Raw genomic sequence first — 21,167 nt, 5'->3', positions numbered from 1 at the left:
ACTCTGCAAAATGGCATACTGAAAGGAACATCACTTTAGTTAGAGTCAGATAATCTGGGTTTGAATCTTGATACTACTTGTGTTACTTCTCCAGGCTTCATTTTCTCCATCTGTTAAAAAAAAATTATGAGTTGATTAGTTTCTCAAGTCCTTTTCAGCCTTGCTTCTTCCTTTTTTTTATTTTTCACCTGGGTCCTCCTCCCCACTATTTCATATGATACTTTGAGACTCAATACTGCCCCGCAATAATAATAGCTCACTTGACTGGGTTGGAAAATTGGTTATTGTTTGCTCTTCCTGTTGAAGCTGGAAGTAAAGGAAATAAAATTGACAGAAGGAGAATAGAACTTCATGGTGAAGTAAGAGTCTGGAGGAAGCAGGGGAAAATTTTGGAGCATAGCTTAAACATATATAGGTTAGACATATCAAAGAAAAGGGTTCAGAAGGGATTCTCCTGAAGACCTTGGGAGGATTATAGTGATCCCACAGAATATATTTTTAGAATGATTCCTTAATGAATCAACCCAAACAAAAACAGAAAATACATACAAAAAAATCAACCAGTCTTAATACTGTTCTTATTCTCTCACTTCAAACCTTTCCTAACTATTCTAAGCCATAGGAAGATAGGCACATTAATACATCATTGACAGAACCATGAATTGATCTAATCACTCCAAAAAACAACCTGAAAGAATACCACAAAAGTAACTAAACTGTATTTTCTTTTTTCTCTTTTTGGCTAGGCAATGGGGTTAAGTGACTTGCCCAGAGTCACACAGCTAGTGAGTGTTGTGTCTGAGGCAGGATTTGAACTCAGGTCCTCCTGAATCCAGGGCTGGTGCTCTATCCACTGTGCCACCTAGCTGCCCCTAAACTATATTTTCTCTTTGAGCTTGTGGTATCACTACTAAGCATATCATCTAATGAAGTCAAAGACAGAGGGAAAGGTCTTATATATACAAAAATATTAATACCAGTACTTAATTTTATTTATTTTACTTTATTTTAGTTTACTTTAGTTTACTTATTTTTTAATAACAATATTTTAGTATAACAGCTAGGTGGCATAGAGTAACAGGCCTGGCATCAGGAAGACTCATCTTCCTTAGTTCAAATCTGGCCTCAGACATACTGGCTATGTGATACTGGGCAAATCACTTAACCCTGTTTACTTCAGTTTCCTCATCTGTAAAATAAGCTGAAGAACGAAATGACAAATATTCCAGTATCTTTGTCAAGAAAATTCCACACGGAGTCACGAGGAGTCAGACATGATTGAATCAAATGAACAACAACAATGAACTTTAGTAGTAGCCAAGAACTGGAAGGAAAGTGGATGGCTATTTATTAGGGAATGTATCAAAAAGTGATATGTGAATGTAATGGATTATTATTGTGGTAGAAGAAATTAATATGAAGAACTAGAAAGAAATAATTAGAAAGGAAATTACATAAATTCTTGCAGAATGGAATAAACATAACCAAGAGAATAATATACACAACGACTACAATAATATAAAGGAAAATTACATTGAGAACTTCAGAATTTTTTTTTTGAGGCAATGGGGGTTAAGTGACTTGCCCAGGGTCACACAGCTAATAAGTTTCAAGTGTCTGAGGTCACATTTGAACTCAGGTCCTCCTGACTCCAAGGCTAGAGCTTTATCTACTGCACCATCTAGCTGCCCTGGACTTCAGAATTTTGATATGCAGTGCTGTATTAATTTCCTACCTAGCAGCTCTCCTAGACTTCATGGTCTTCAGAAATTTATCATTCTGAAAGATGAATTCAACTGTATAACTCACACTTCGTCATATCATTATTCACTCCTGCTGTAGGATTTCATTGTACTTCCCTCCACAGTTTTCAACCCCTCACCTGCCCAGTTTTTTAGGTTCTTTTTATGTGTTGTCTTCCTGCATTAGATTGTAACCTCCTAAGAGGGCAGGTGACAGCCATGCCTTTCTTTGTTTCTCCAGCCCTTAGCACCATGCCTGGCCCACTGTAGGTACTTAATAAATGTTTACTTATTCTGGCTCTGACTCAGCAGAAATCACAATTTTAGAGGACTGATGGTGAGGCATGACTCCTGCCCCTTAGCAAAGAGGTGGGGACTTCAGGTTAGAAATAAGGCATGCATTGTTAGTTGTTTTTGCTTCAAAGTCTATCTCATTGGGTTGGTATATAGAGTTCATGTTTTATTTTAATGTTGTTGTCTTTTGCTTCCCTTCTTCCAGGTTTTCCTCTACTTCAGTATGTTTGCATTCCAAATCTGCTCATCTCTCTCACTTCTTTAGAAAGATATTTCTATTATAGATTCAATTTTTTTCTATTCTGCTTTGAAAGCACTAAGTTCTGAGCTATATTAATCCCTATTTTCTCATTTCATTAATTTAATTTTCATTTTGCATACTTCTGGAGTTTCTTATTTTTTTGTTCCATGCTCCCTCAAAAATCCCCAGAATTCAGTATATTTCATCATACACTAGATTATCTACTTTTGTTTTGTACTATTCATTTAGAGAGCTTTTTAATCTCTATAAGGATTTAGTACTCATTCCTTCCTTCTGGTTTTGGTGTCTTCTCTTGATTTACTTATTATACTCATGGGGTTTTTTTTAGGAGTTTTTTCCTTTTGAAAATTTTGGTGTTTTAATCTTTTTTCCTTATGATTTCTAGTTATTCACCTTTTTATGATTCCTTCTTGGAGTGAGTACATCCCCTAAGCTGGGAAAAGCTGCCTTAACCTCCTGTGTTGGGGGATCTAGGGTTCATCAGCTTGGATCTCTGCCTGAGTACTTTTTAGGGACACAGGATGGGCCCCAGCTGGGTTTCAGTCCTATTTCCTTCAGGTCTGGTAAAATCAGACACTCTTCCCATCCCTATTTGAGTCCCTCCCTTGAATCTCTTCCTTTTCCTCTTGTGGATGAACAGAATCTATTATCTGCCACTTTTTTTCAGGTTTGGGGAAAGGGGTGGAAGTCTCTGTGTAAAGTCTCTGCAGCTTTAGGAGTCCCTAATCTTAGACTGGGCCCAGTAAAAGGTAGCATTTTTTTTTCTTCTCCCACTTTTGCCTTCCTTCTCACTTGGCTAGGCAGAATCACTGGGGCAGCTGGGGGAGGAGAATGTGTCAGCACAATCTTTGCAGGAGGGGAGGATGTGAACATGTCATTCCCCTACTCACAATCAACTCTAATGCCTCTCTTTTGCGATTAGGATAAAACACAAACTCCTCTGTTTGGCTTGTAATGCCCTTCACTAACTGTCCTCAACCTATCTTTTCATTAGATATTACTTCTCCTTCTGCATTTTGCAGTCCACTCAAACTTGACTTCTCTGGGTGCCTCACATGACAATTCATTTCTCATCTCTGTTCCTTACACCAACTGTCCCCTGTATCTGAATGCACTCCTTCCTAATCTCTTTCTCATAGAATCCTTCTCTCCTTTTAAGGCTCAAGGACCACTTTGTTGTGGTCCGAGAAACTGGTGAAATTGGGAAGGCTTGAGTTGTTCCCACCGATCTTCCTTTCTGCTCCCTAAATCCTACCCTGAGAGAGTCTCTATTCATCAAAGAAGCTGTGGAGAAGACCTGAGGCAGTTTGAGTACACTTTGTCCCCAGAGGGATTGATTTGGGATTCAGTTGTGGACCCTTTGGGCAAAGAGAATATAAAAACAGTTTTAGGACTTTAGTGGAAAAACTCCTAAGACCCCAGGGAACCTTCTTGCTAACTGCTTTTAATTTTCTTGTTCGGGGCTTGCTTTTGAGGGTCTCATTTGAGTATCTTTTACCTCTGTATTGTTGGATGTTTTTATTAAAGAGACTGTTTATCTACATCTTCAGGCTCTAAGTGATTCACTATACTAGATGACTGCCAATATGACTGGGTCGACTTTCTGACATAAGGCTTTTCCTGATCCTTCTCCCCACCCCCAATCACTATAGTGCCCTCTCACTCTAGCTACCTTATATTGAACAAATTGCGTTTATTTGTTTTTATTCTCTTCATATGTATTCTATATATGCTTATACAGGTACCTGTGGTCTTCCCATTAGAATGTGAATTTCTTGTGAGTAGGGATTGTTTCATTCTTTTTTTATAACCTTAGTGCCTAGTATTTAGTGCCTGTTGACCCATAGTAAGTACTTAATAAATACTTGCTTATTGATGGGTCCTAAGTCCAAGGTTGTGTGTCCCTGATGACAGACTGTTAGGGCAGAGATTCTGAATGAGCATTTTGAAGATTAGTATTCTCTAATTAATAAGAATTGTGTCTTATAAAGGTCCTCTCCCTTCTGTGGACTTAGCTGTAATTGTTCTATAGCTGGCAAAAAATTGCTCTTTTTGGAGTGTTTCAACAGCTAAAGCAGTGTAGAGAAAGCATCCAATCTGACATTTTGCTCTTCATGTGACCTGGAAATCCAGAAGGAAGTTTGTTAAAAGTTGTTAAAAGTTAGTAAAGTTAACACTGATTTCTGGCAAAATTCCCTAATAGGAACAGCTATGTGGTACAATGGATAGAGCATTGGCCCTGGAGTCAGGAGGACCCGAGTTCAAATCTGGCCTCAGACACAACACTCACTAGCTGTGTGATTCTGGGCAAGTCACTTAACCCCAATTGCCTCACAAAAAAAAAAAGAATTCAAAATTCTATAATAGATTATTGAAGAGACGGTTTGTGAATCCTTAGAAAGATCACCAACAGCCAGTTAGCATGGGTTCACAAAGAATAAAGCATGCCAGAGGAGCTTCATCTCTTTTTCTAATAGTGTTTAGACTTTATCAAAGTTTAAAATGGAACTAAGACTTTCAGGACATTGTCGACTCTGATAACAAATGACCAAAGAATCACAGGTTTTGCAACTGCTGTTAACTACAAAAATACCAAAGACCTCAGCACAAAACTTTCTTTATTCCATTGGAGAAGGGTAATTAGACACATGTACTGGGGCCTCCTCTAGGAGGAGACCCAAGGCAGTGGGGCTAAACCAGGGGTGGGGAACCTGTGGTCTCAAGGCCACACTGTGGTCCTCAAATACCACCCTTTGACTGAAATCCAGATTGGATTCAGGTTCCCCACCCCTGGGCTAAATCTTGATTTATATATTTGTGGCTAGATAGAGGATCAAATGGTGGATTGTAGCAAAAGTGGTGAGAAACAACAGCAACAGTGAGGCAAGGTTATCTAGTGACAAAAAGTCCATTCATAGCAGGGCTTCAAGTCTGTTGGTGCTTGGCCGAGCTCAGGCACTGTCAGTTCTGTGATTTAGTTGCAGCAGTGTTCATCCACAGCGCGAGCACGAAGGGTTGTTGGTATGCCAAGCTCAGGGTAACAGCTTTCTCGCTGGGCCTTAACTCTGGAAAAGAGAGTGTCTAATAGTTTAAAAAAAAAGAGTAAAAAGAGGGGGGTGGTCTTGAATGCTGACTATATGTAGACATATATGTGCATATACATATATATACATATATACATATATATATATGTATGTGTATATATATATATATATACACATATACACACGTATACACAGAAACAAGTAGGTACATATATAGGAGGCAGCCAGGCGGCTCTGTGGATAGAGTGTTGGGGCTGGAGTCAGGAAGACCTGAGTTCAAATCCAGCCTCAGACATTTATTGGCTGTGTGACTCTGAGCAAGTTACTTAACTTCTATTTGCCTTAATCTACTGAGAAAGAAATGGCAAACCACTCAAGTATCTTTGCCAAGAAAAAAAAAAGCTTTTAGGGGCAGCTAGGTGGCACAGTGATAGAGCACTGGCCCTGGATTCAGGAGGACCAGAGTTCAAATCCAGCCTCAGACACATAAAACTTACTAGCTGTGTGACCCTGGGCAAGTCACTTAACCCCAGTGCCTAGCCGAAAAAAAAAAGTATCTTTGCCAAGAAAACCCTATAGATAGTATGGTCCATGGGATCATGAAGAGTGGGACACAACTGAACAACAACGTCATATGTGGTGTGTAATAATGTAATAATGTAACTATTGCCTGTCCTTAAGGCAAGAGCACAAGTTGGACCTTGTCACCTGGGTGCTTGTCTTACCATTTATTGTCTCACTTTTTCTTTCTCTGTTTCCCTTACATGATCATAGAACCTTCCCTGCATGCAATCATTTCTTTTTAACCTCTCCATTCAAACTTCTCTCCCTGCTACAGGACAACTCCCTCCTCATGTATAGCCATTAAATCACTCCTTGTACCCTGAACCCACTTGTGGGCTCCTAAACACTTAATACAGATCTGAGCTCTTATCTATATCCCTCCCTATAAAGCCAGCAGCACTAGCCCTGATGCTCCTTTGATTTTATTTTTAAAAGAAAAAATATACATTTATTTATTTTTAGCATTCTTTTCTTTTTAAATTGAGTTCCAAATTTTCTCCCTTCCTCCCACCCCGCCCCCACCCACTGAGAAAGCAAGCAGTATGATAGCAATTAATTATATATGTGAAATTATGCAAAACATATTTCATATTAGCTATAGCACACAAAAAACATGCAAAAAGCTAGAAAATTATACTTTCATTTGCACTCAGAGTTCATCAGTTCTCTCTCTGGAGATGGATAGCATTTTGTCCTCATGAGTCCTTTGGAATTGTCTTGGATCATTGTCTTTCACAGTGGATCACTACAACATTGCTGTGACTGTGCACAATGATCTCCCAGTTCTTCTCCCTTCACTTTGCATCAGTTCATATAGGTTTTATTTGTTTTTGGCTTTTTTGGTAGGCAATGGGGTTAAGTGACTGACCCAGCGTTACACAGCTAGTAAGTGTCAAATGTCTGAGGCCGGACTTGAACTCAGGTCCTCCTGACTCCAGGACCAGTGCTCTAGACCCACTGTACCTCCTAGCTGCCCCCTCATATGGGTTTTACCATGTTTTTTTTCTGAAACCACTCCCCTCATCATTTCTTATAGCACAATAGTACTTTATCACAATCATATGTCACAACTTGTTCACCCATTCCCAAATAATGCTGAGGCTCCTTTTAAAAAAATAAAAATGCTTTATTTGATATCTTTTGTTTTACTGATATCTTTAAAAAATGTTTATATCACTACAATTTTCTCCCTTGATTAACAACACCATTTTTCTCCCTTTCCTGCTCCTGGAGAGCAAATCTCCTATAACAGATAACATTTTTTGGAGACAAAAAAATAAAAAAATCACCATAATTGATCACTACATCAAAAATATATGTATTGGGCAACACTTGTGGACCTCTCACTTCTGCAAAGGTGTTGGGACTCTTTCAAATCATGCTTGCTTTTCATAATTTTACAATAGTTGTTTTGTTTGAGGTTCTTTCTGTTTACATTGTTATAACTGTTGTGAATGTTGTTTTCTTAGCTCTGCTTGCTTTACTCTGTGTCAATTTATGTAGGTCTTTCTATGCTTCCCTGTATTCATCACATCAGCTATTTCTCACAGCAGAGCAATATTCCATTATATTTACATGCCACAATTTGTTTAGCCATTCTCCATTTGATGGACATATATTTTGTTTAAAATTCTTTGCTATCAAACAAGTGCTGCTATAAATATTTTGCTACATATGGAGACTTTCTTCTTACCAATGGCCTCCTTGTAGTATAAACCTAGTAATGGAATCTCTGAGTCAAAGCTATGTCAAAGTCACTTTATTTGCATAATTCCAAAGTGCTTTCCAAAATGTCTGGATTCAGCTTCACCAACAAAGCATTAGTGTATATAAGGCTCCTTCTTGATGCCCTTGCACAGGCCTGGTGAAATGTGATGAGTTGTATGCTTCCAAGGAACAAAGGCATTCATTCCTTCTTTACTGAATGTCCCCGTAACATCCTGGACCTCTGATACTGAACCTAGTATAGGGCAGATATACAGAGAAGAAAGAGCCTGGGCATTCCTAGACTACTTGGCCCAATGCTTTTATTGTTTCAAGGACCTACCTAAGTCTTTGTCCCCTTTCCAGCAGTCTCCTTCTTTAAGACCTTGTATAATCTAGTAACACCAGGGGTGGTAACTGCTTTCTGTAGAAATATGGCCACTGATCGGTGCCATTGTTGAATCAAGAACCTGTGGAACTTCCTGGTATAATTGCACTTGCTCCTTCTCACCCTTCTATTTTAGCTGTATTGTTTTGCCTATGGTGCTAACAAAAACTAGAAAAGACATCTTTGCAATAGCGGGGTTTTTTTTAATCACTTCAAATTATGAGTATTCAGTAGAGGTGCCTAGGAGTGACAAATATTTCTGAAATAGCCCTCTGGATTAATCTCTCTGCTAACGACTGTGTATCATATTCAGGAAGAATGTCAAGTTAAGAGTATGTGAATGTGCTTGTCTTTAGTGTTCTTGATTCATGAGTATGCAGCAGTAAGAAATCAACATACATTGAAGGGAAGAGATCTGGAACTATTCTCTATTGCACCTGCTCACATGGCTTTATTTCATTTATTAGTTTATTGCTGTTATCATAAGATTAATCAGTTTTCTTTTTGTGAAGCTAAAGAGAGAAATTATATCTCCATATTTCTATTTAAGGGTGACATTCTATCCGACACTGATATTATTATGGGAGGCCCAGACATCTCAACTGAATCAAGCAATCTAAAGTCTAATAAACGAGGTGTGAATAATTAATCAATTCCAGAGGACTATATGGATTTGGCTATTAGATGAAAGGCAGGCACAAGAAACATTTTGTGATTGAGGAGCCTACGTAACACCTCTTAGACTACATATAAAAACAGTAAGCCAGGTTCGAGTTTGATAGTCAAGTGGCAAATGGGACTAGTAGTGAAAGAATTACAGTTTAAAGGATTCCAATATGAGAGTTGCAGCCAAGCCCCTGAGACAGAATCACTTTGGGACAGGGGAGGGGACAAGAGGAGGCAGAAGAAGTTTTGTTCTGTCTCCTAACCAACCCTTCTTCACCACTGACCTTGTTTTCAACAGACTAGACCAGTTGCAGGCACTGTATCTAGCTGGGATCAGAAACACTAGACCAGTAGGAGACAATACAACTAGCTTGGACCAAAAATTACTTGAGGAAAGGCAGTTTCTTGCAGCAGCACCCCTCATGGATGAGAGAAATATCAGCTAAGGACTCTACAAAGGTAACAACCATTGGAGCCTAACAGAGAGCTTCACCTAAACGGAATTTAAAGTTTCCCTAACCTTTGTACAGTTAAAAAGGAAGGGAAAGGATTTACAGGAGCAAGGTGTTGTGTTACCCCTTTGCCACATGTATTCTCTACACATATGCCTCACTACCTTTGGATTTAAAGTTGGTGTCCATTCTCCCCATGGATGCTCTGTATTTGTGGGAGAATGTGCCCCAGATTTTTGAGTAGAGTGTTATACTGTTGTGATCTGGGGATGCTAGGAACCCTGAAATACAGGGGTACAGGGCAGGAGTCTGCCTCAAGCCTCCTTTCAATCCAAGACAAGTTTATTGTGTCACAGTGGGATTCTTAAGTAATCTGTGCATTTGATGAGGATAAGGTTGATATTTTTATACAGAAAGACTGGGAAGATCTATATGGAATCTGTGAATGGTAAGTACCACTCCAAAGGTAACAGAGAAAGGGGTCTAGATCAGATTAAGGAGTGTCAAGTAAGCTAAATAAGTAATCTAAATGGACTGGGGTGGGCCAGTTGCCTTGGGTGGAGGCACCAGTGATCTGGGTTACTGAAATGTATAGGAAAATTTATGGACTGGGTTGCTTTCAAAGATATGGTGTGTTATGTTTGGAGGTGCAAATCCTATCCCTATCAATACCATGTTAAGTAAATACTTCTGCTAAAGAGGCAAGAAAGTGAGTCTGCCTGATGGTTAGTGGGAAATGAGAGACATGATTATTAATAACCCATAATTTGGGGAGATCCAGAGTTTCCCTTTTTTCTATAGTCCTCATTTCAAAGTTCAGTCTCTTGAAGGACATTACTGATAAGAGACTGAACTAACTCCTCAGCCTTGGTCAAATTCCACCCAACCTTACAAGGAATTTAATCCTATTGTGTTCTACTCAGGTTTGGGTGTGAATAAATTCATTGATTAGATTGGCCAAGGGCGTGTGTGTGTGTGTGTGTGTGTGTGTGTGTGTGTGTGTGTAATTTAGAAGTAAATGACATAATCAAAGTTTATCAGAATAGGTCCAGCCCCTCATTGTAATATTTATTCTCTCTCATTACTTGTTAACAAATCAGAGTTGATTGCCACCCTCTGGAACACCCACTTTTCCAAGGCTACTCATAAGCTGCGAACCCACCGCCATGATTGTCTTTGGCATTTGAGAGTGCCACTGACCTCTTTTATTAAAATGCTAGCATTATTAATAAGATGACTAATTACCCAGACATTATGTCTCTTGAACTTTTTAAATGTCACAGAAGCTTGTGAATAACAAGTTAGAAAACCAGTTCTTAGGTTTACCCCTAGAGCCCAAGGAAGTTCACCCTCTGAGGCACCCAACCCTGCCAGTGCAACCTAGGGGAATGACAGTGGAGGAGGTGCTATGCCTATCAAAATGTATTTACAGAACCCATAATTTCAGCATCAGAAGGAACCTTCAAGTTATTTAGCCTAACCATGCCTGAATAGGAATTCCTCCGCTTGAAGATTTCCAATGAACATCTGGATCACCTTTGGCCTCTGATGCTTACCACTTATGTTACCCTGGACAAGTCACTTCTCCTCAGTGGGATTCAGTGTTTTCATCTGTAAAATAAAAGAGTTGGGCTAGTTGGCTTCTGAGGTCCCTTCCAATTCTTAATCTATGAGTTTATGATAAGAAAACTTATCACAGTCTTCTTTCCTTTCGGAAACTCCTAGTTGTTAGGTTATTTTCCCTTATACTAAGCCAAAATGAACCTCTCTGCAATTTCCACCTTTGTTCTTAGTTCTATTCTTCAGGAGGAAGTTTCACATTTAACCTCTTTGTGGGGATGGCCCTTCAAATATTTGAAGACAGTTATCATCAGCCTCTCCTACCCTACCAAAAAAGATTCTCTTCTCCAAGGTAAACATGCCCAGATCTGTTCCTTCAATCCATATTTATTTGGTATGTATTCTATCCCCCATCACCCTGCTCATATTCTTTTGAGAACGCTTTAGTTTGTCAATATCTTTTAAAAACATGGCAACCAAAACTGAACACATCACAGGATGTGTTCGACTGGGGTGGGGTGGAGGAGGAAAGTCATTCTAGATTCTAGTCATTCTAAAATGAGATTTTCTTCATTTAAAAAATAATTTTTATTTTTATTATTCTGAACTTGACAATTTCCATACACAAAGAAGACAATGAAACAGCAAATTAATTTTGTATAGCTTATTATGGAACATATAATAAATTCAACACTGTTTCAAAGCTGTCCACCTTGTCTGTACCTTCCTCTGAACTTCCTGCAGATTCTCTAAGCATGAAAAAATGCTTCAATAACTCTCTTTCCCTTTCTTTTCTTTTTACTTCTTTTCTCTTAACACTATCAGTATCACAATTCTCTCCTCCCCAACTCTCCTCTCACACAAAGACAAAACAAAACCTGCCCTTATAATAAATAATAAGAGTCAAGGAAAACACACCCACATATAGGCCATGTCCAAAAATGTAGGTCTCATTCTTAACCTCTAGTCCATCAATTTGTTAGGAAATGGGTAGCATGCCTCTATTAGTCCTCTGGGTGTTACAATTGAACATGGCATTGATCAAAGTTCTAAAGTTTTCAAATTTGTTTTCCCTTTTTATATTGTGAGAAATCAATAATTGATACTTAGCTTTATTTTGTATTATCTTAATAAGGATAAGTCAATTTATTATGTATTAATGATCTTCGTATTGATTGGCGCCCTCATTATGTAAGTTTCAATTCCCCTGAAACCTATAACTCAGATCTATGAATTTGCTGACCATAGGGTGAGGTTAGTCAATCTGGTAATAAGATGTTTGCCCACCATGAGACTTCCCAGAGGATGTAGTCAGTTCTGTGTTTTTTTCCTATTGCCCTGGGTTATGGAAGGGTTATGGAAATCTTCCCTCTGAGTCAAGCCAACCATAGCCCACCTTCCATCTCTGTGTCAGATCAATCACAGTCTTAGTTTAGCTTGTATCACTGAACTATTTTTTGTACTGCTACCTTTTCAGCTGTATAAAAGGGCTGCTCTGACTGTCAGATGCATCTCTGGTTACTGAGGTGCCCTGGATCCCCTTTATTAGCAATTGCTAGCCTGGCTTATAAATTGATTATGCTTAGAACTTTGTGCCTCAGTTTCTCTTAATTGCAGATTTTTATAATGGCAATTGCTTTCATTGTATAAATTATTCTCCTCATTCTGCTCATTTCACTCCAAACCAATTCATGTGAGCCTTATCATGTTTCTCTGATTTATCCCATTCATCATTACTTATGGCACAATATTCAATACATTCATATACAATAACTTGTTTGGCTTTTTCCCAGTTGATAGACACTTTTAGTTTCCAGTTGTTTTGCCACAATATAAAGTGCTGCTACAAATATATATTTTTTTGGTATATATGGGACTTTTCTTTCTTTGATCTCTGTGGGATATATGCCATATTGCTAGGCAAAGAATATGCATAATTTCTTGACTTTGGGGGTATAGTTTCGAGTTACTTTCCAGAATGACTGGACCAGTTCCCAGTTGTGGTGGGTGAAAAATAAAATGACTGAGGAAACAAAGGTTTGAACTTCTGAGCATATTGATTTATTAAGCAATGTATGCCAACTGCATAACAAATTGGTTCTGGGCATTCTTCAGCTTTGGCATTGGACCCCGACAGGAGGAGACAGATTTTTGTGCACCAAAAACAATCAAATAAGACCAATTAATTAGGAGAAAACAATTAACCAGGATACAAAATTTGTTGATCTGATTTCTAATTGGAGGAAAGATTAGGGACTTTCCAAGTTTGGAAGGGGAGATTGAACAGATGTAATTCCCTGAAATCAGAAAAAGAGGTGTTCTACTCCTTCCAAGTGTCTGATTTCAATCAAAGAAACATGGAAACATTTATTGAAAAGTTTTTCAGATAAGACATATGAGTGAATTGTGAGAAAACTCCCTGCTTCAATCTTTGAATCTGACAGTTTCTGGTCAACATAACCTACATTCTTAGTTAAGGGTCTTTAAGCAGCAGTTAGAGGTGGTTCAGTTTCCCAGTCATACAGAGTTAGGTCCAAAAAATGCAATAAAGTTTTCTCACAATTCCCACAATTGAATAAAGTCTTCTCACAAAACAAAAATTGGCCTGTAATTGAATAGAAAGGGAACTGAGCTAGATCCAGAATTGAATCATAAGATGGAGTCAGTGTGGTTCACTAAATTCCCACTACCACTTGCTGTTCTAATCTACTCACAGTTCTACCAATAGTGTTATTGTGCCTCTCCTTCCAAAGTCCCTGCAATAACTCTCATTTTCACTCTTTTTTTGAACCTCAGATGATTTAATTTGTGTTTCTCTTATCATTAATAATTTGGAGCATTTTTTCATATGTCGTTAATAGCTTGGATTTCTCACACTGAAAACTGCCTGTTTATATTCTTTGATTATATAGCTATGGGGGAATAGCTCTTATTCAAATGTAATCAAATTAATTCCTTACATAGCTTTAATTCCAGACCTTATCAGAGAAGCTTTGAAATGAAAACACAAGTGTCAAATGAAACCTAGAAAGATAATATATGTTTGAGTAAATCAAAAGGGAATACACAGTGAAGCATGGCAGCCAGATGGCACAGTGGATAGAGTGCTGGACCTGGAGTCAGGAAGACTCATCTTCCTGAGTTCAAATCTGGCCTCAAACACCTACTAGCTGTGTGACCCTGGGCAAGTCATTTAACCCTCTTTGCTTCTGTTTCCTTATCTGTCAAATGAGCTGGAGAAGGAAATGGCAAACCATTCTAGTATTTTTGCCAAGAAAACACCAAATGAGTCACAAAGAATTGAACGTGACAATTGAACAACATACAATGAAGCAATGCTAACATTCTAATGGGGAAAAAGAAAGTGTCATTTTAGAACTTCATGTTTTCAAAGGTCATAGAGGGAATTAAATAAGACAAACAAAGGACTAGGGGGTAGATTCATTCTGTTTTGATAGTTTTAAGAGAGTAAGGAAAAGGAGAGTAAAAAAGGAATAAACTAGGAGGAAGAAAGGTAGGAAACTTACTATTTTTAATAATTAAGGTTCTAGAAGATAAGTATATAAATACAGAGGAAGGGATGGGGAGAATAGGCATCAGATGAAGAGAATATGATACAGGGAAATACAAAATTAACAATTATAACAATGAGCATGAATGGGATCAACTCACTCTTAAAATGGAGGAGGGTAGCTGAATCCATTTTCAATAAACACAGTTTCCATGAACACATTTGAAGTGTAAAGATTCACAGAATCAAAATAAGAGGCTGGGGCAGAAATTATTTTTCTTCAAGTCAACTCAAAAAAGCAGGGATAGCAGTCATCATCTAAGACAAAGCAACACTAAAAATAAGCGCAATTAAAATTATTCTGGAAGGCCAAATTGTCAATGCAATAATATCAATACTTAACTTATATGTGGTTAATGGCTTAACACTTGAAAAGAAAAATTAAATGAGAACTGGCAGAAATAGACGACAAAAATAATAATAGTTGGAGACCTCAATCTAATCCCTTTCAAGGTAGAAGATCTAAGAAGAAGATAGAAAAGCAAAAAGTTAAAAGTGTGAATGGAATTTTTTGAAACTTAGAATATGATAGCACTTTGGTAATTCCTGAATGGGAAAAGAAAGAAATACAAACATTTCTCAGATCTATGTGGCATCCTTACAAAAATCTACCACATTCTAAGGCACATAAGCCTCATAAACAAATGCAGAAAAGCAGAAATATTAAACACATCCTTTAGTGTCTGCAGGACAATAAAAATTATAATCAGTAAATTTTTTTTTATTTAAAAATTTTCTCCTTTGAAGAAAGGAATCAAACTTAAATGTAGACTAATTTAATCCTAAAGGGTCAAAGAATCAATCACAGAAATAATAAGCAATTTCAGCATAGAAAATGACAACAATGTGGTGACATACCAAAACTTTTGGAATATAGATAAAGCAATCCTAAAGGGAAAATATGTGTCTCTAAAAACGTTTATCAACAACAAAACGAGAAAACAGATCAATGAATTGGGCATGCAAACAACAAAAACTAGAAAAGGAACCAGATTAAAAAAACCCCCAACTTCCAATAAAAACTAAAACAGAAAATCTAAAAAATACAAGAAGAACAAAATTGAAATAAAAAAATTGAATTGATAAATAAAACTAGAAACTATTTCTTTAAAGTGGTAAAATAGATAAACCATTAGCTTAGTTTATTTTTTAAAGACAGAAAACAGAAATTGCCAACATCAAAAATGAAAAGAGACAATTCTCAACAAATACAGGAAATTATTTTTGTCCAATTACATGTCAACAAAACCAATAACTTAAATGAAGCAGATGAGTATGTACAGAAATATAAATGAGCAGAGTAATAGAATAAGAAATAGAGAATTTAAATAACTTAATTTTAAGAACAGAGATTGAACAAGCCATAAATGAACCCCTAGGAAAAATACCCCAAGACCATATGGCCTTCCAGGTGAATTCTATCACTTCTATGAAATATTCAAAGAACAATTCTAATATTACATATATTATTTGCAAAAATGAGAAAAGAAAGAATTTGGGGCCCTCTATCTGCTTCAGTTGATTTTGTATAAGAGCAATCCTCTATAAATTCTTTAAACCTATGGGACTCTGCCACTGATAAAAAGTTGCCCCCATTAAACCATACCCTCATTAGTCACTATGTTAGTGATTCACTAACTTGCTAAATAAACTTCTGCAACCTCTCAAGTTTCTTGGTCCAAATAGCCTGAACATTCTCTAACTCTCATGATGAAAGAAGTCAGTTCTCCAATGGTAGTAACCCTGTGGATAATGATGGATAGGCCAGACTGAACATTTCTTCCCACAAAAGGCAATTCCCAATCTCATCCTTAACTGCTGCTCCTATTTTTTTCTCTCTCAGCCCTAATCTCTACATAGTTTAACACATTCTACAGTATAATGTTAAGGTCAGAGATCATGCTTCTCATCTGTGACCTACCTCTACTGCCATTAGCATTGTCCTTAAACTATACTATGACTAAATCCACAACTTGCTCTTCTGCCTTCAACTCATGGTCTTTAAAAATAATGCTAATTTAAAAAATTTATCTCTGCCTTTAATTTTTGAGTAACAATGATATCTTTTCAATCTCCTCACACTGGCAATCCAGTTTTTCCAAAGCTATTGATAAGAGTCAGGAGATTATTAATCTTTTTAGATTTCTATTCTCCTTGTCAAGCTTCTTAACCCCCACTGAGCCAAACCTATAGGGTCAGAAGGATCCCCTTCCTTATTTCACTGAAAGGGTTCCTCATATAACACTAAAAATACTTCAACAACAGGATAGATACCAGGGTCTTCTTTCTGATCATTCGGTCACACATGGCTTCCTTTCTTCTACACCACCCTTCACATATTTCAACAATGAGTATAACAATGAAGTCAGTGCAATCAGCTCCTGTCAATTAATGCCATATTCTAGGTCATTCTCAGGTTAGTCCAATCCATTCAGGTTTAGGATTATGATGGGACGCCATAAAAATGTAAGAAATTTACTTAAGATTTAAAAGGATACAATTCAGACAAAATGTTACCTCCTTCCAGTTCTGTATTTTCCACAATAATGGCAGTTATAAGTCAGAAAGGCACTTCTATACAGCAGTGGAAATTCTGTTGAAACATTTAACACTGAATTCCTACAAATTGAGTCTTTAATGCCTCAAGTGACAAGGAAAGTAAACCAATGATGATCCCAAGTTTCCTGCCTGCTTAAAGGCAAAACCAGTCCTGCTTATATACAACAGATATTGCTCCTACCTCACTCACAAAATTAGAAGTTTAGTGTTTTAGGATTGGAGGTGGAGTGCTCAGTCATAGAAGGAGGCTGGAACACAGGAGCCTTGCAGAAAGAAGATGGCCAAAAAGTATGTCATTGGTGGGACTGGATCCAGGCTACAGGATGGTGAATGCTCACGAATCAGAAGCAAAGGATCTTAGGACTTGCCACTTCTTCTTATTCCATATCTTGGCATTTATAGGAATAACTAGATTAATACTATAGTGATAGAATCCCCCAACAAAGGGGATCAGTTAATTCTTCTCCTTCAAAGGTATTAAAACTGTCCTTGAGACTTAATTGGCTTAGAGGATTGAGACTCAGGCTGTTGATAGAGCTTCCTGTTCAACTGAGTACAAAGAGTCATGAGGACTCTCCAGTTGGGTGCTGAGGCTTGACACATAGACCATGATGGGCAGTACCGGAGTTCTCAACTGAATCTGTGCTGTATCCCCAACGATTCCTTTTCCTAATTTAAATATCCTTCCCTTGTTTTGTTAACAGTTAGATGGATTATGAGTTTTCAATTCATTCCATTTCAGAACCAAAGGTACCATTTTGATCTGGTCAGCCCTGGCTTATTACAAAGGTAGAGTTAGGAGCCTACTGCCACCACAAGAGGGCTGGTGAATGTGGGGAATCTGTCCCAAATTTAGTTCCTAATCTGGATAATTTACAAACAGTGGAGGATTCTCCACTTCCTAATTATTTAACTCAATCAAGAAGTATTAAGTACCTATTGCATATCAAGCACTGTGCTAAATCCTAGGGGTACAAAAAAGGCAAAAAGCAGTCCCTGCCCTCAAGGATAGGGGGTGACAACAAGTGGAAGAAAATCAATATATACAAAAGATGCCTAGAAAGTAGATGGAAGAAACTTTCTCTCACCAAATAGATGAGGAACCCTAATGGGGTTGTACCATTGCCAGTCACTTGGGCCTCCGGAGCCAGAATATTCGAGTATATGCTTAATGTGGTTTTGACTCAGAGTTGCTCTGATCTTTTCCAGGCAAGATCTGCATCACTTCAGACAAATGAAAAGCCCTAGAAGTGCAAGTGGATGGAGTGAGTGGTATGCACCTGTTGTAGTTCTTATTAAAGGGTTGTCTTAAAGCTCAGAACATTCCCTGTGGGCCAACCACAATATATTGTGTCCGTCAATATTTATATCCCTTGGTTGTTCCTTTTGGACTTCTTTCAGGCAATTGCTGTGCTATCTTGAGTATTAAAAGCTCTACATTACTGATAAGGAGGATGTGCCTCATCTTATAAGTACTGTCCATATTTGGAATACTTTATTGTCATGATGCAATCTGTTAACCTCCTGGTAACATTTTTCTGGTTGTCTGGCTAGATGGGAAAGCAGAGCCAGAGGATTTAATAATTTAAAGTGAGATATCGGATTACATTCCTCAGTATTACAATTTTCCAAATGGTACTCCCTTTAAAATAAAATATGAAATTTGCCACCTTGATTTAAGTTGAACAGGACTAAAAAGTTAAATATCCCTCCACCTCCCACCTCTTTTTCTTAATTTGCAGACAGTGGTCAGATATGTACACCTTAGTTTGGATTTTACTCTTGTATCTATAGATATTTAACAAACATTTTTTGACAATAATGATGATGATAGTGGTGGTAATGATGATGATTGTAATGAAAGGCTATTTTAGAATTACTGACATATGAGATGAGAGGCATCATGGCAGATTAGCAGTTAAGTCTTGTCTCTGTTACATACTGCCTGTGAGAACAATCACAAGTTACTTAACCTTTCAAGTTCCCCTAGTCATCTCTTTAAGACTTTAAATTACAGAGGATAGAACAGAGCCTAAGCTCAGACTGAGAAGGAAAAAAAAAAGGTAAATAGAACAAGATTTACATACATATGACACACACATTTGATTTACCAATCCAGTGGACTCTAATAATAGGTGACAAACCAGGATGACAGATTTTCTGTATTTTAATTTAAAGTTAATGCCAATTGGCATTAATGTTTCAGAGTATAGTGTTGATAAGGTCAGCTACAGGGGTCCAGTTCCAGAAAGAAAAGGGCACAATGCTGCCTAATTCAGAGGGAGCTAGTTTTCTAGAAAATAAGTACCTTGGTCACAGTCAGAAATTGGTTGAATTACTAGTGGCTCAATCACTATCTTCACCATCATTGGAAAAACAACGCACTGTGGTTTATCCTACTAATGGTAAATCACCTTTGGATACTGGAGATAACACATTGTGTATAATTTAATTCAACAAAGCTATAGTATACACGTAGTTTATCTTCCTATTGAGAAAAATAATACAGACCTAGTAAAAGTGGGGCTTTCAGTTCTTGAATTTCCCCTGTCTTGTTCAGGGTTTATAAAAATAAATCAAAGATAATTATCAGTATTTTGATTCCACAGAAGCACTGTTATAGTTTCTGTAGCAGGAGTTATTAATAGGGAAATAGAGATGAATTCCTCAGGGATCTTAAGCCGGTAGTATACAGCCCTGTTAAATTTGCACACATTGGAGGCCAGAGCTCCGTATTCCCCTCGCATTGTTTTCCATCACTGTTAACTCCGGGCTGCTACCTACAAAATTAGCTGGCACTCTTCCTGCCGAGCCATAAGGGTCATACCTCCATTTCGCTATCGGTTATTAACATCATGGAAAAAGCTGCATTAGCTTGACCTATGGTGATATCAAATTCAGTATTTCCTGTTACAGTGACTGTCAAAGATAAATAAAGGTAATATGTTGTTCAATTCCATTAGATAAATTCAATGCAGCAAACATTTATTGTGTGCCTGCCATGTGGAAGGTTTAGAACGTGTCTATTTCATATTGCAGCGCTGCATATTTTTGATTTAGTGGTAGCAGTAACCCAATTACAATCTCAGCATCAGTAACTTTTTTTTAAAGAGGAATCCCCGAAGCATTCCCCCAGCCCCTTGCTTTTGAACCCAGATTTATTTTGCAATTTTAAATACTATTTAAAGCAAGTGACATTCTTGTCATTTGCACAGTGGCCACTGAACATGGATAATATTTTATGTCGTTGTCTCCACCCTCAATTTTAGTTAAAAAAAAAAGTAAATATTGCTGGTGTCCTGCACGGGTCTAAAGATCTCTACCCTTCTCTTCTAGGTTTGTGATGACTTCATTGCTTCACTGCTAGATTGGGAATCTGCAGCCTGAGGGGGCTGTGCCTTCTCCAGAAGTGGGGCACAGTGCAGCAGCAACAGCATGTGCACGAATGACATTGCCAAGCCATCCAGCTGTTTGTTCCCAATTCAGAGAACAGGATGTCAGAGTGATGGATAGCGTGTGTGTGTGTGTGTGTTTCCAGCTTGCAGCAGTAGGACAGCGGCAGTAGCAAGGGACCGCGCGACAGCAGGAACAAGTCAGTCCCCACCCTTTATTATATTATTCACCTGGCAGATGTCCAAGGTTCCGTTTCCTCCTTTTTCACCCCCTCGTCCACTTTACATCCAGATGTGCTCCCTGCGAGCTCTCCTATCTCTCTGCCTCCACCACCCCTTCTTGCGGTGCATGTGTCCCCTGCCCGGGTGTGAGGCTGCGATGGCTCTTTACAGGCAGGATTTCCCCTCCTTTCTGCAGTGACTGGCGGGGTACCCGGTCTCCTCCTAGTCTCCCCCTCCCACAGTTTCTGCCACTGCCTCTTTCCCAGTTACGCTCTTTCGGGCTGCCAATCCTTTCCTTTTTCCTCCTGTTAGTCACCCTCCCTCCTTTCTCCTGTCAGGCAGCAGCCCGACCCCGCCCCCTCCCATCCTTCCAGCTCTGGTTGCTGGGGACTGACGAGTCAACCAAACCTAGCGCGAGCGACGCCGCGAGAGCTCGCAAGCGCGCCCCCGCGGTGAGTCTGAAGAGAATGTGTATGTTTTGTGGGGGTGTGTGTGTGTAAAATAAGAAAAAAAAAATTCAGGTCCTGGGGGCGTGAGTATCGATGGCGAAGAGAGGAGGAGAAGGAGAGAAATCTAGAGAGCGCGAGAGAGAAAAAGTAGGGAGAGAAGGAAAGGGAGCCGCTACCCGCATAGGTTCTCTCCGAAGCAGGAGGGGCCGGGCCTCGCCGGGGGCGGGACTTGGAGGAGCTCCCCCATTGGCTGAGGCGGTCCGGGTCGCCGTCGCTCGGATGGGTAGCAGGTTCGGCT

The 21,167-nt window shown here is 38.6% G+C and overlaps 1 long non-coding RNA gene across 4 annotated transcripts; it reads right to left on the bottom strand.

Moving 5' to 3' along the window:
- Positions 1-4,899: 4,899 nt before the first annotated feature.
- LOC110222429 (uncharacterized) lies at positions 4,900-21,164 on the bottom strand. Of its 4 annotated transcripts, none has more exons than XR_002328375.2 (5): positions 20,430-21,163; positions 17,895-18,050; positions 14,349-14,505; positions 10,673-10,727; positions 4,900-5,363 (listed from the first exon to the last, which is right to left on the bottom strand). It is a non-coding gene; the product is annotated as an uncharacterized LOC110222429 (long non-coding RNA). The 4 variants fall into 4 exon arrangements; XR_002328376.2 differs by lacking the exon at positions 4,900-5,363 and adding an exon at positions 7,651-7,866 and having other exon boundaries at positions 20,430-21,164; XR_013482714.1 differs by lacking the exons at positions 17,895-18,050; positions 20,430-21,163 and adding an exon at positions 16,988-17,874.
- Positions 21,165-21,167: the final 3 nt, after the last annotated feature.

This window comes from Phascolarctos cinereus, unplaced genomic scaffold (assembly GCF_003287225.1).
Source record: "Phascolarctos cinereus isolate Bilbo 61053 unplaced genomic scaffold, phaCin_HiC Scaffold_726;HRSCAF=1367, whole genome shotgun sequence".
NCBI lineage: Eukaryota > Metazoa > Chordata > Mammalia > Diprotodontia > Phascolarctidae > Phascolarctos > Phascolarctos cinereus.
Note: the sequence above shows the minus strand (reverse complement) of the source record. Positions and strands in the feature narration are given on the sequence as shown.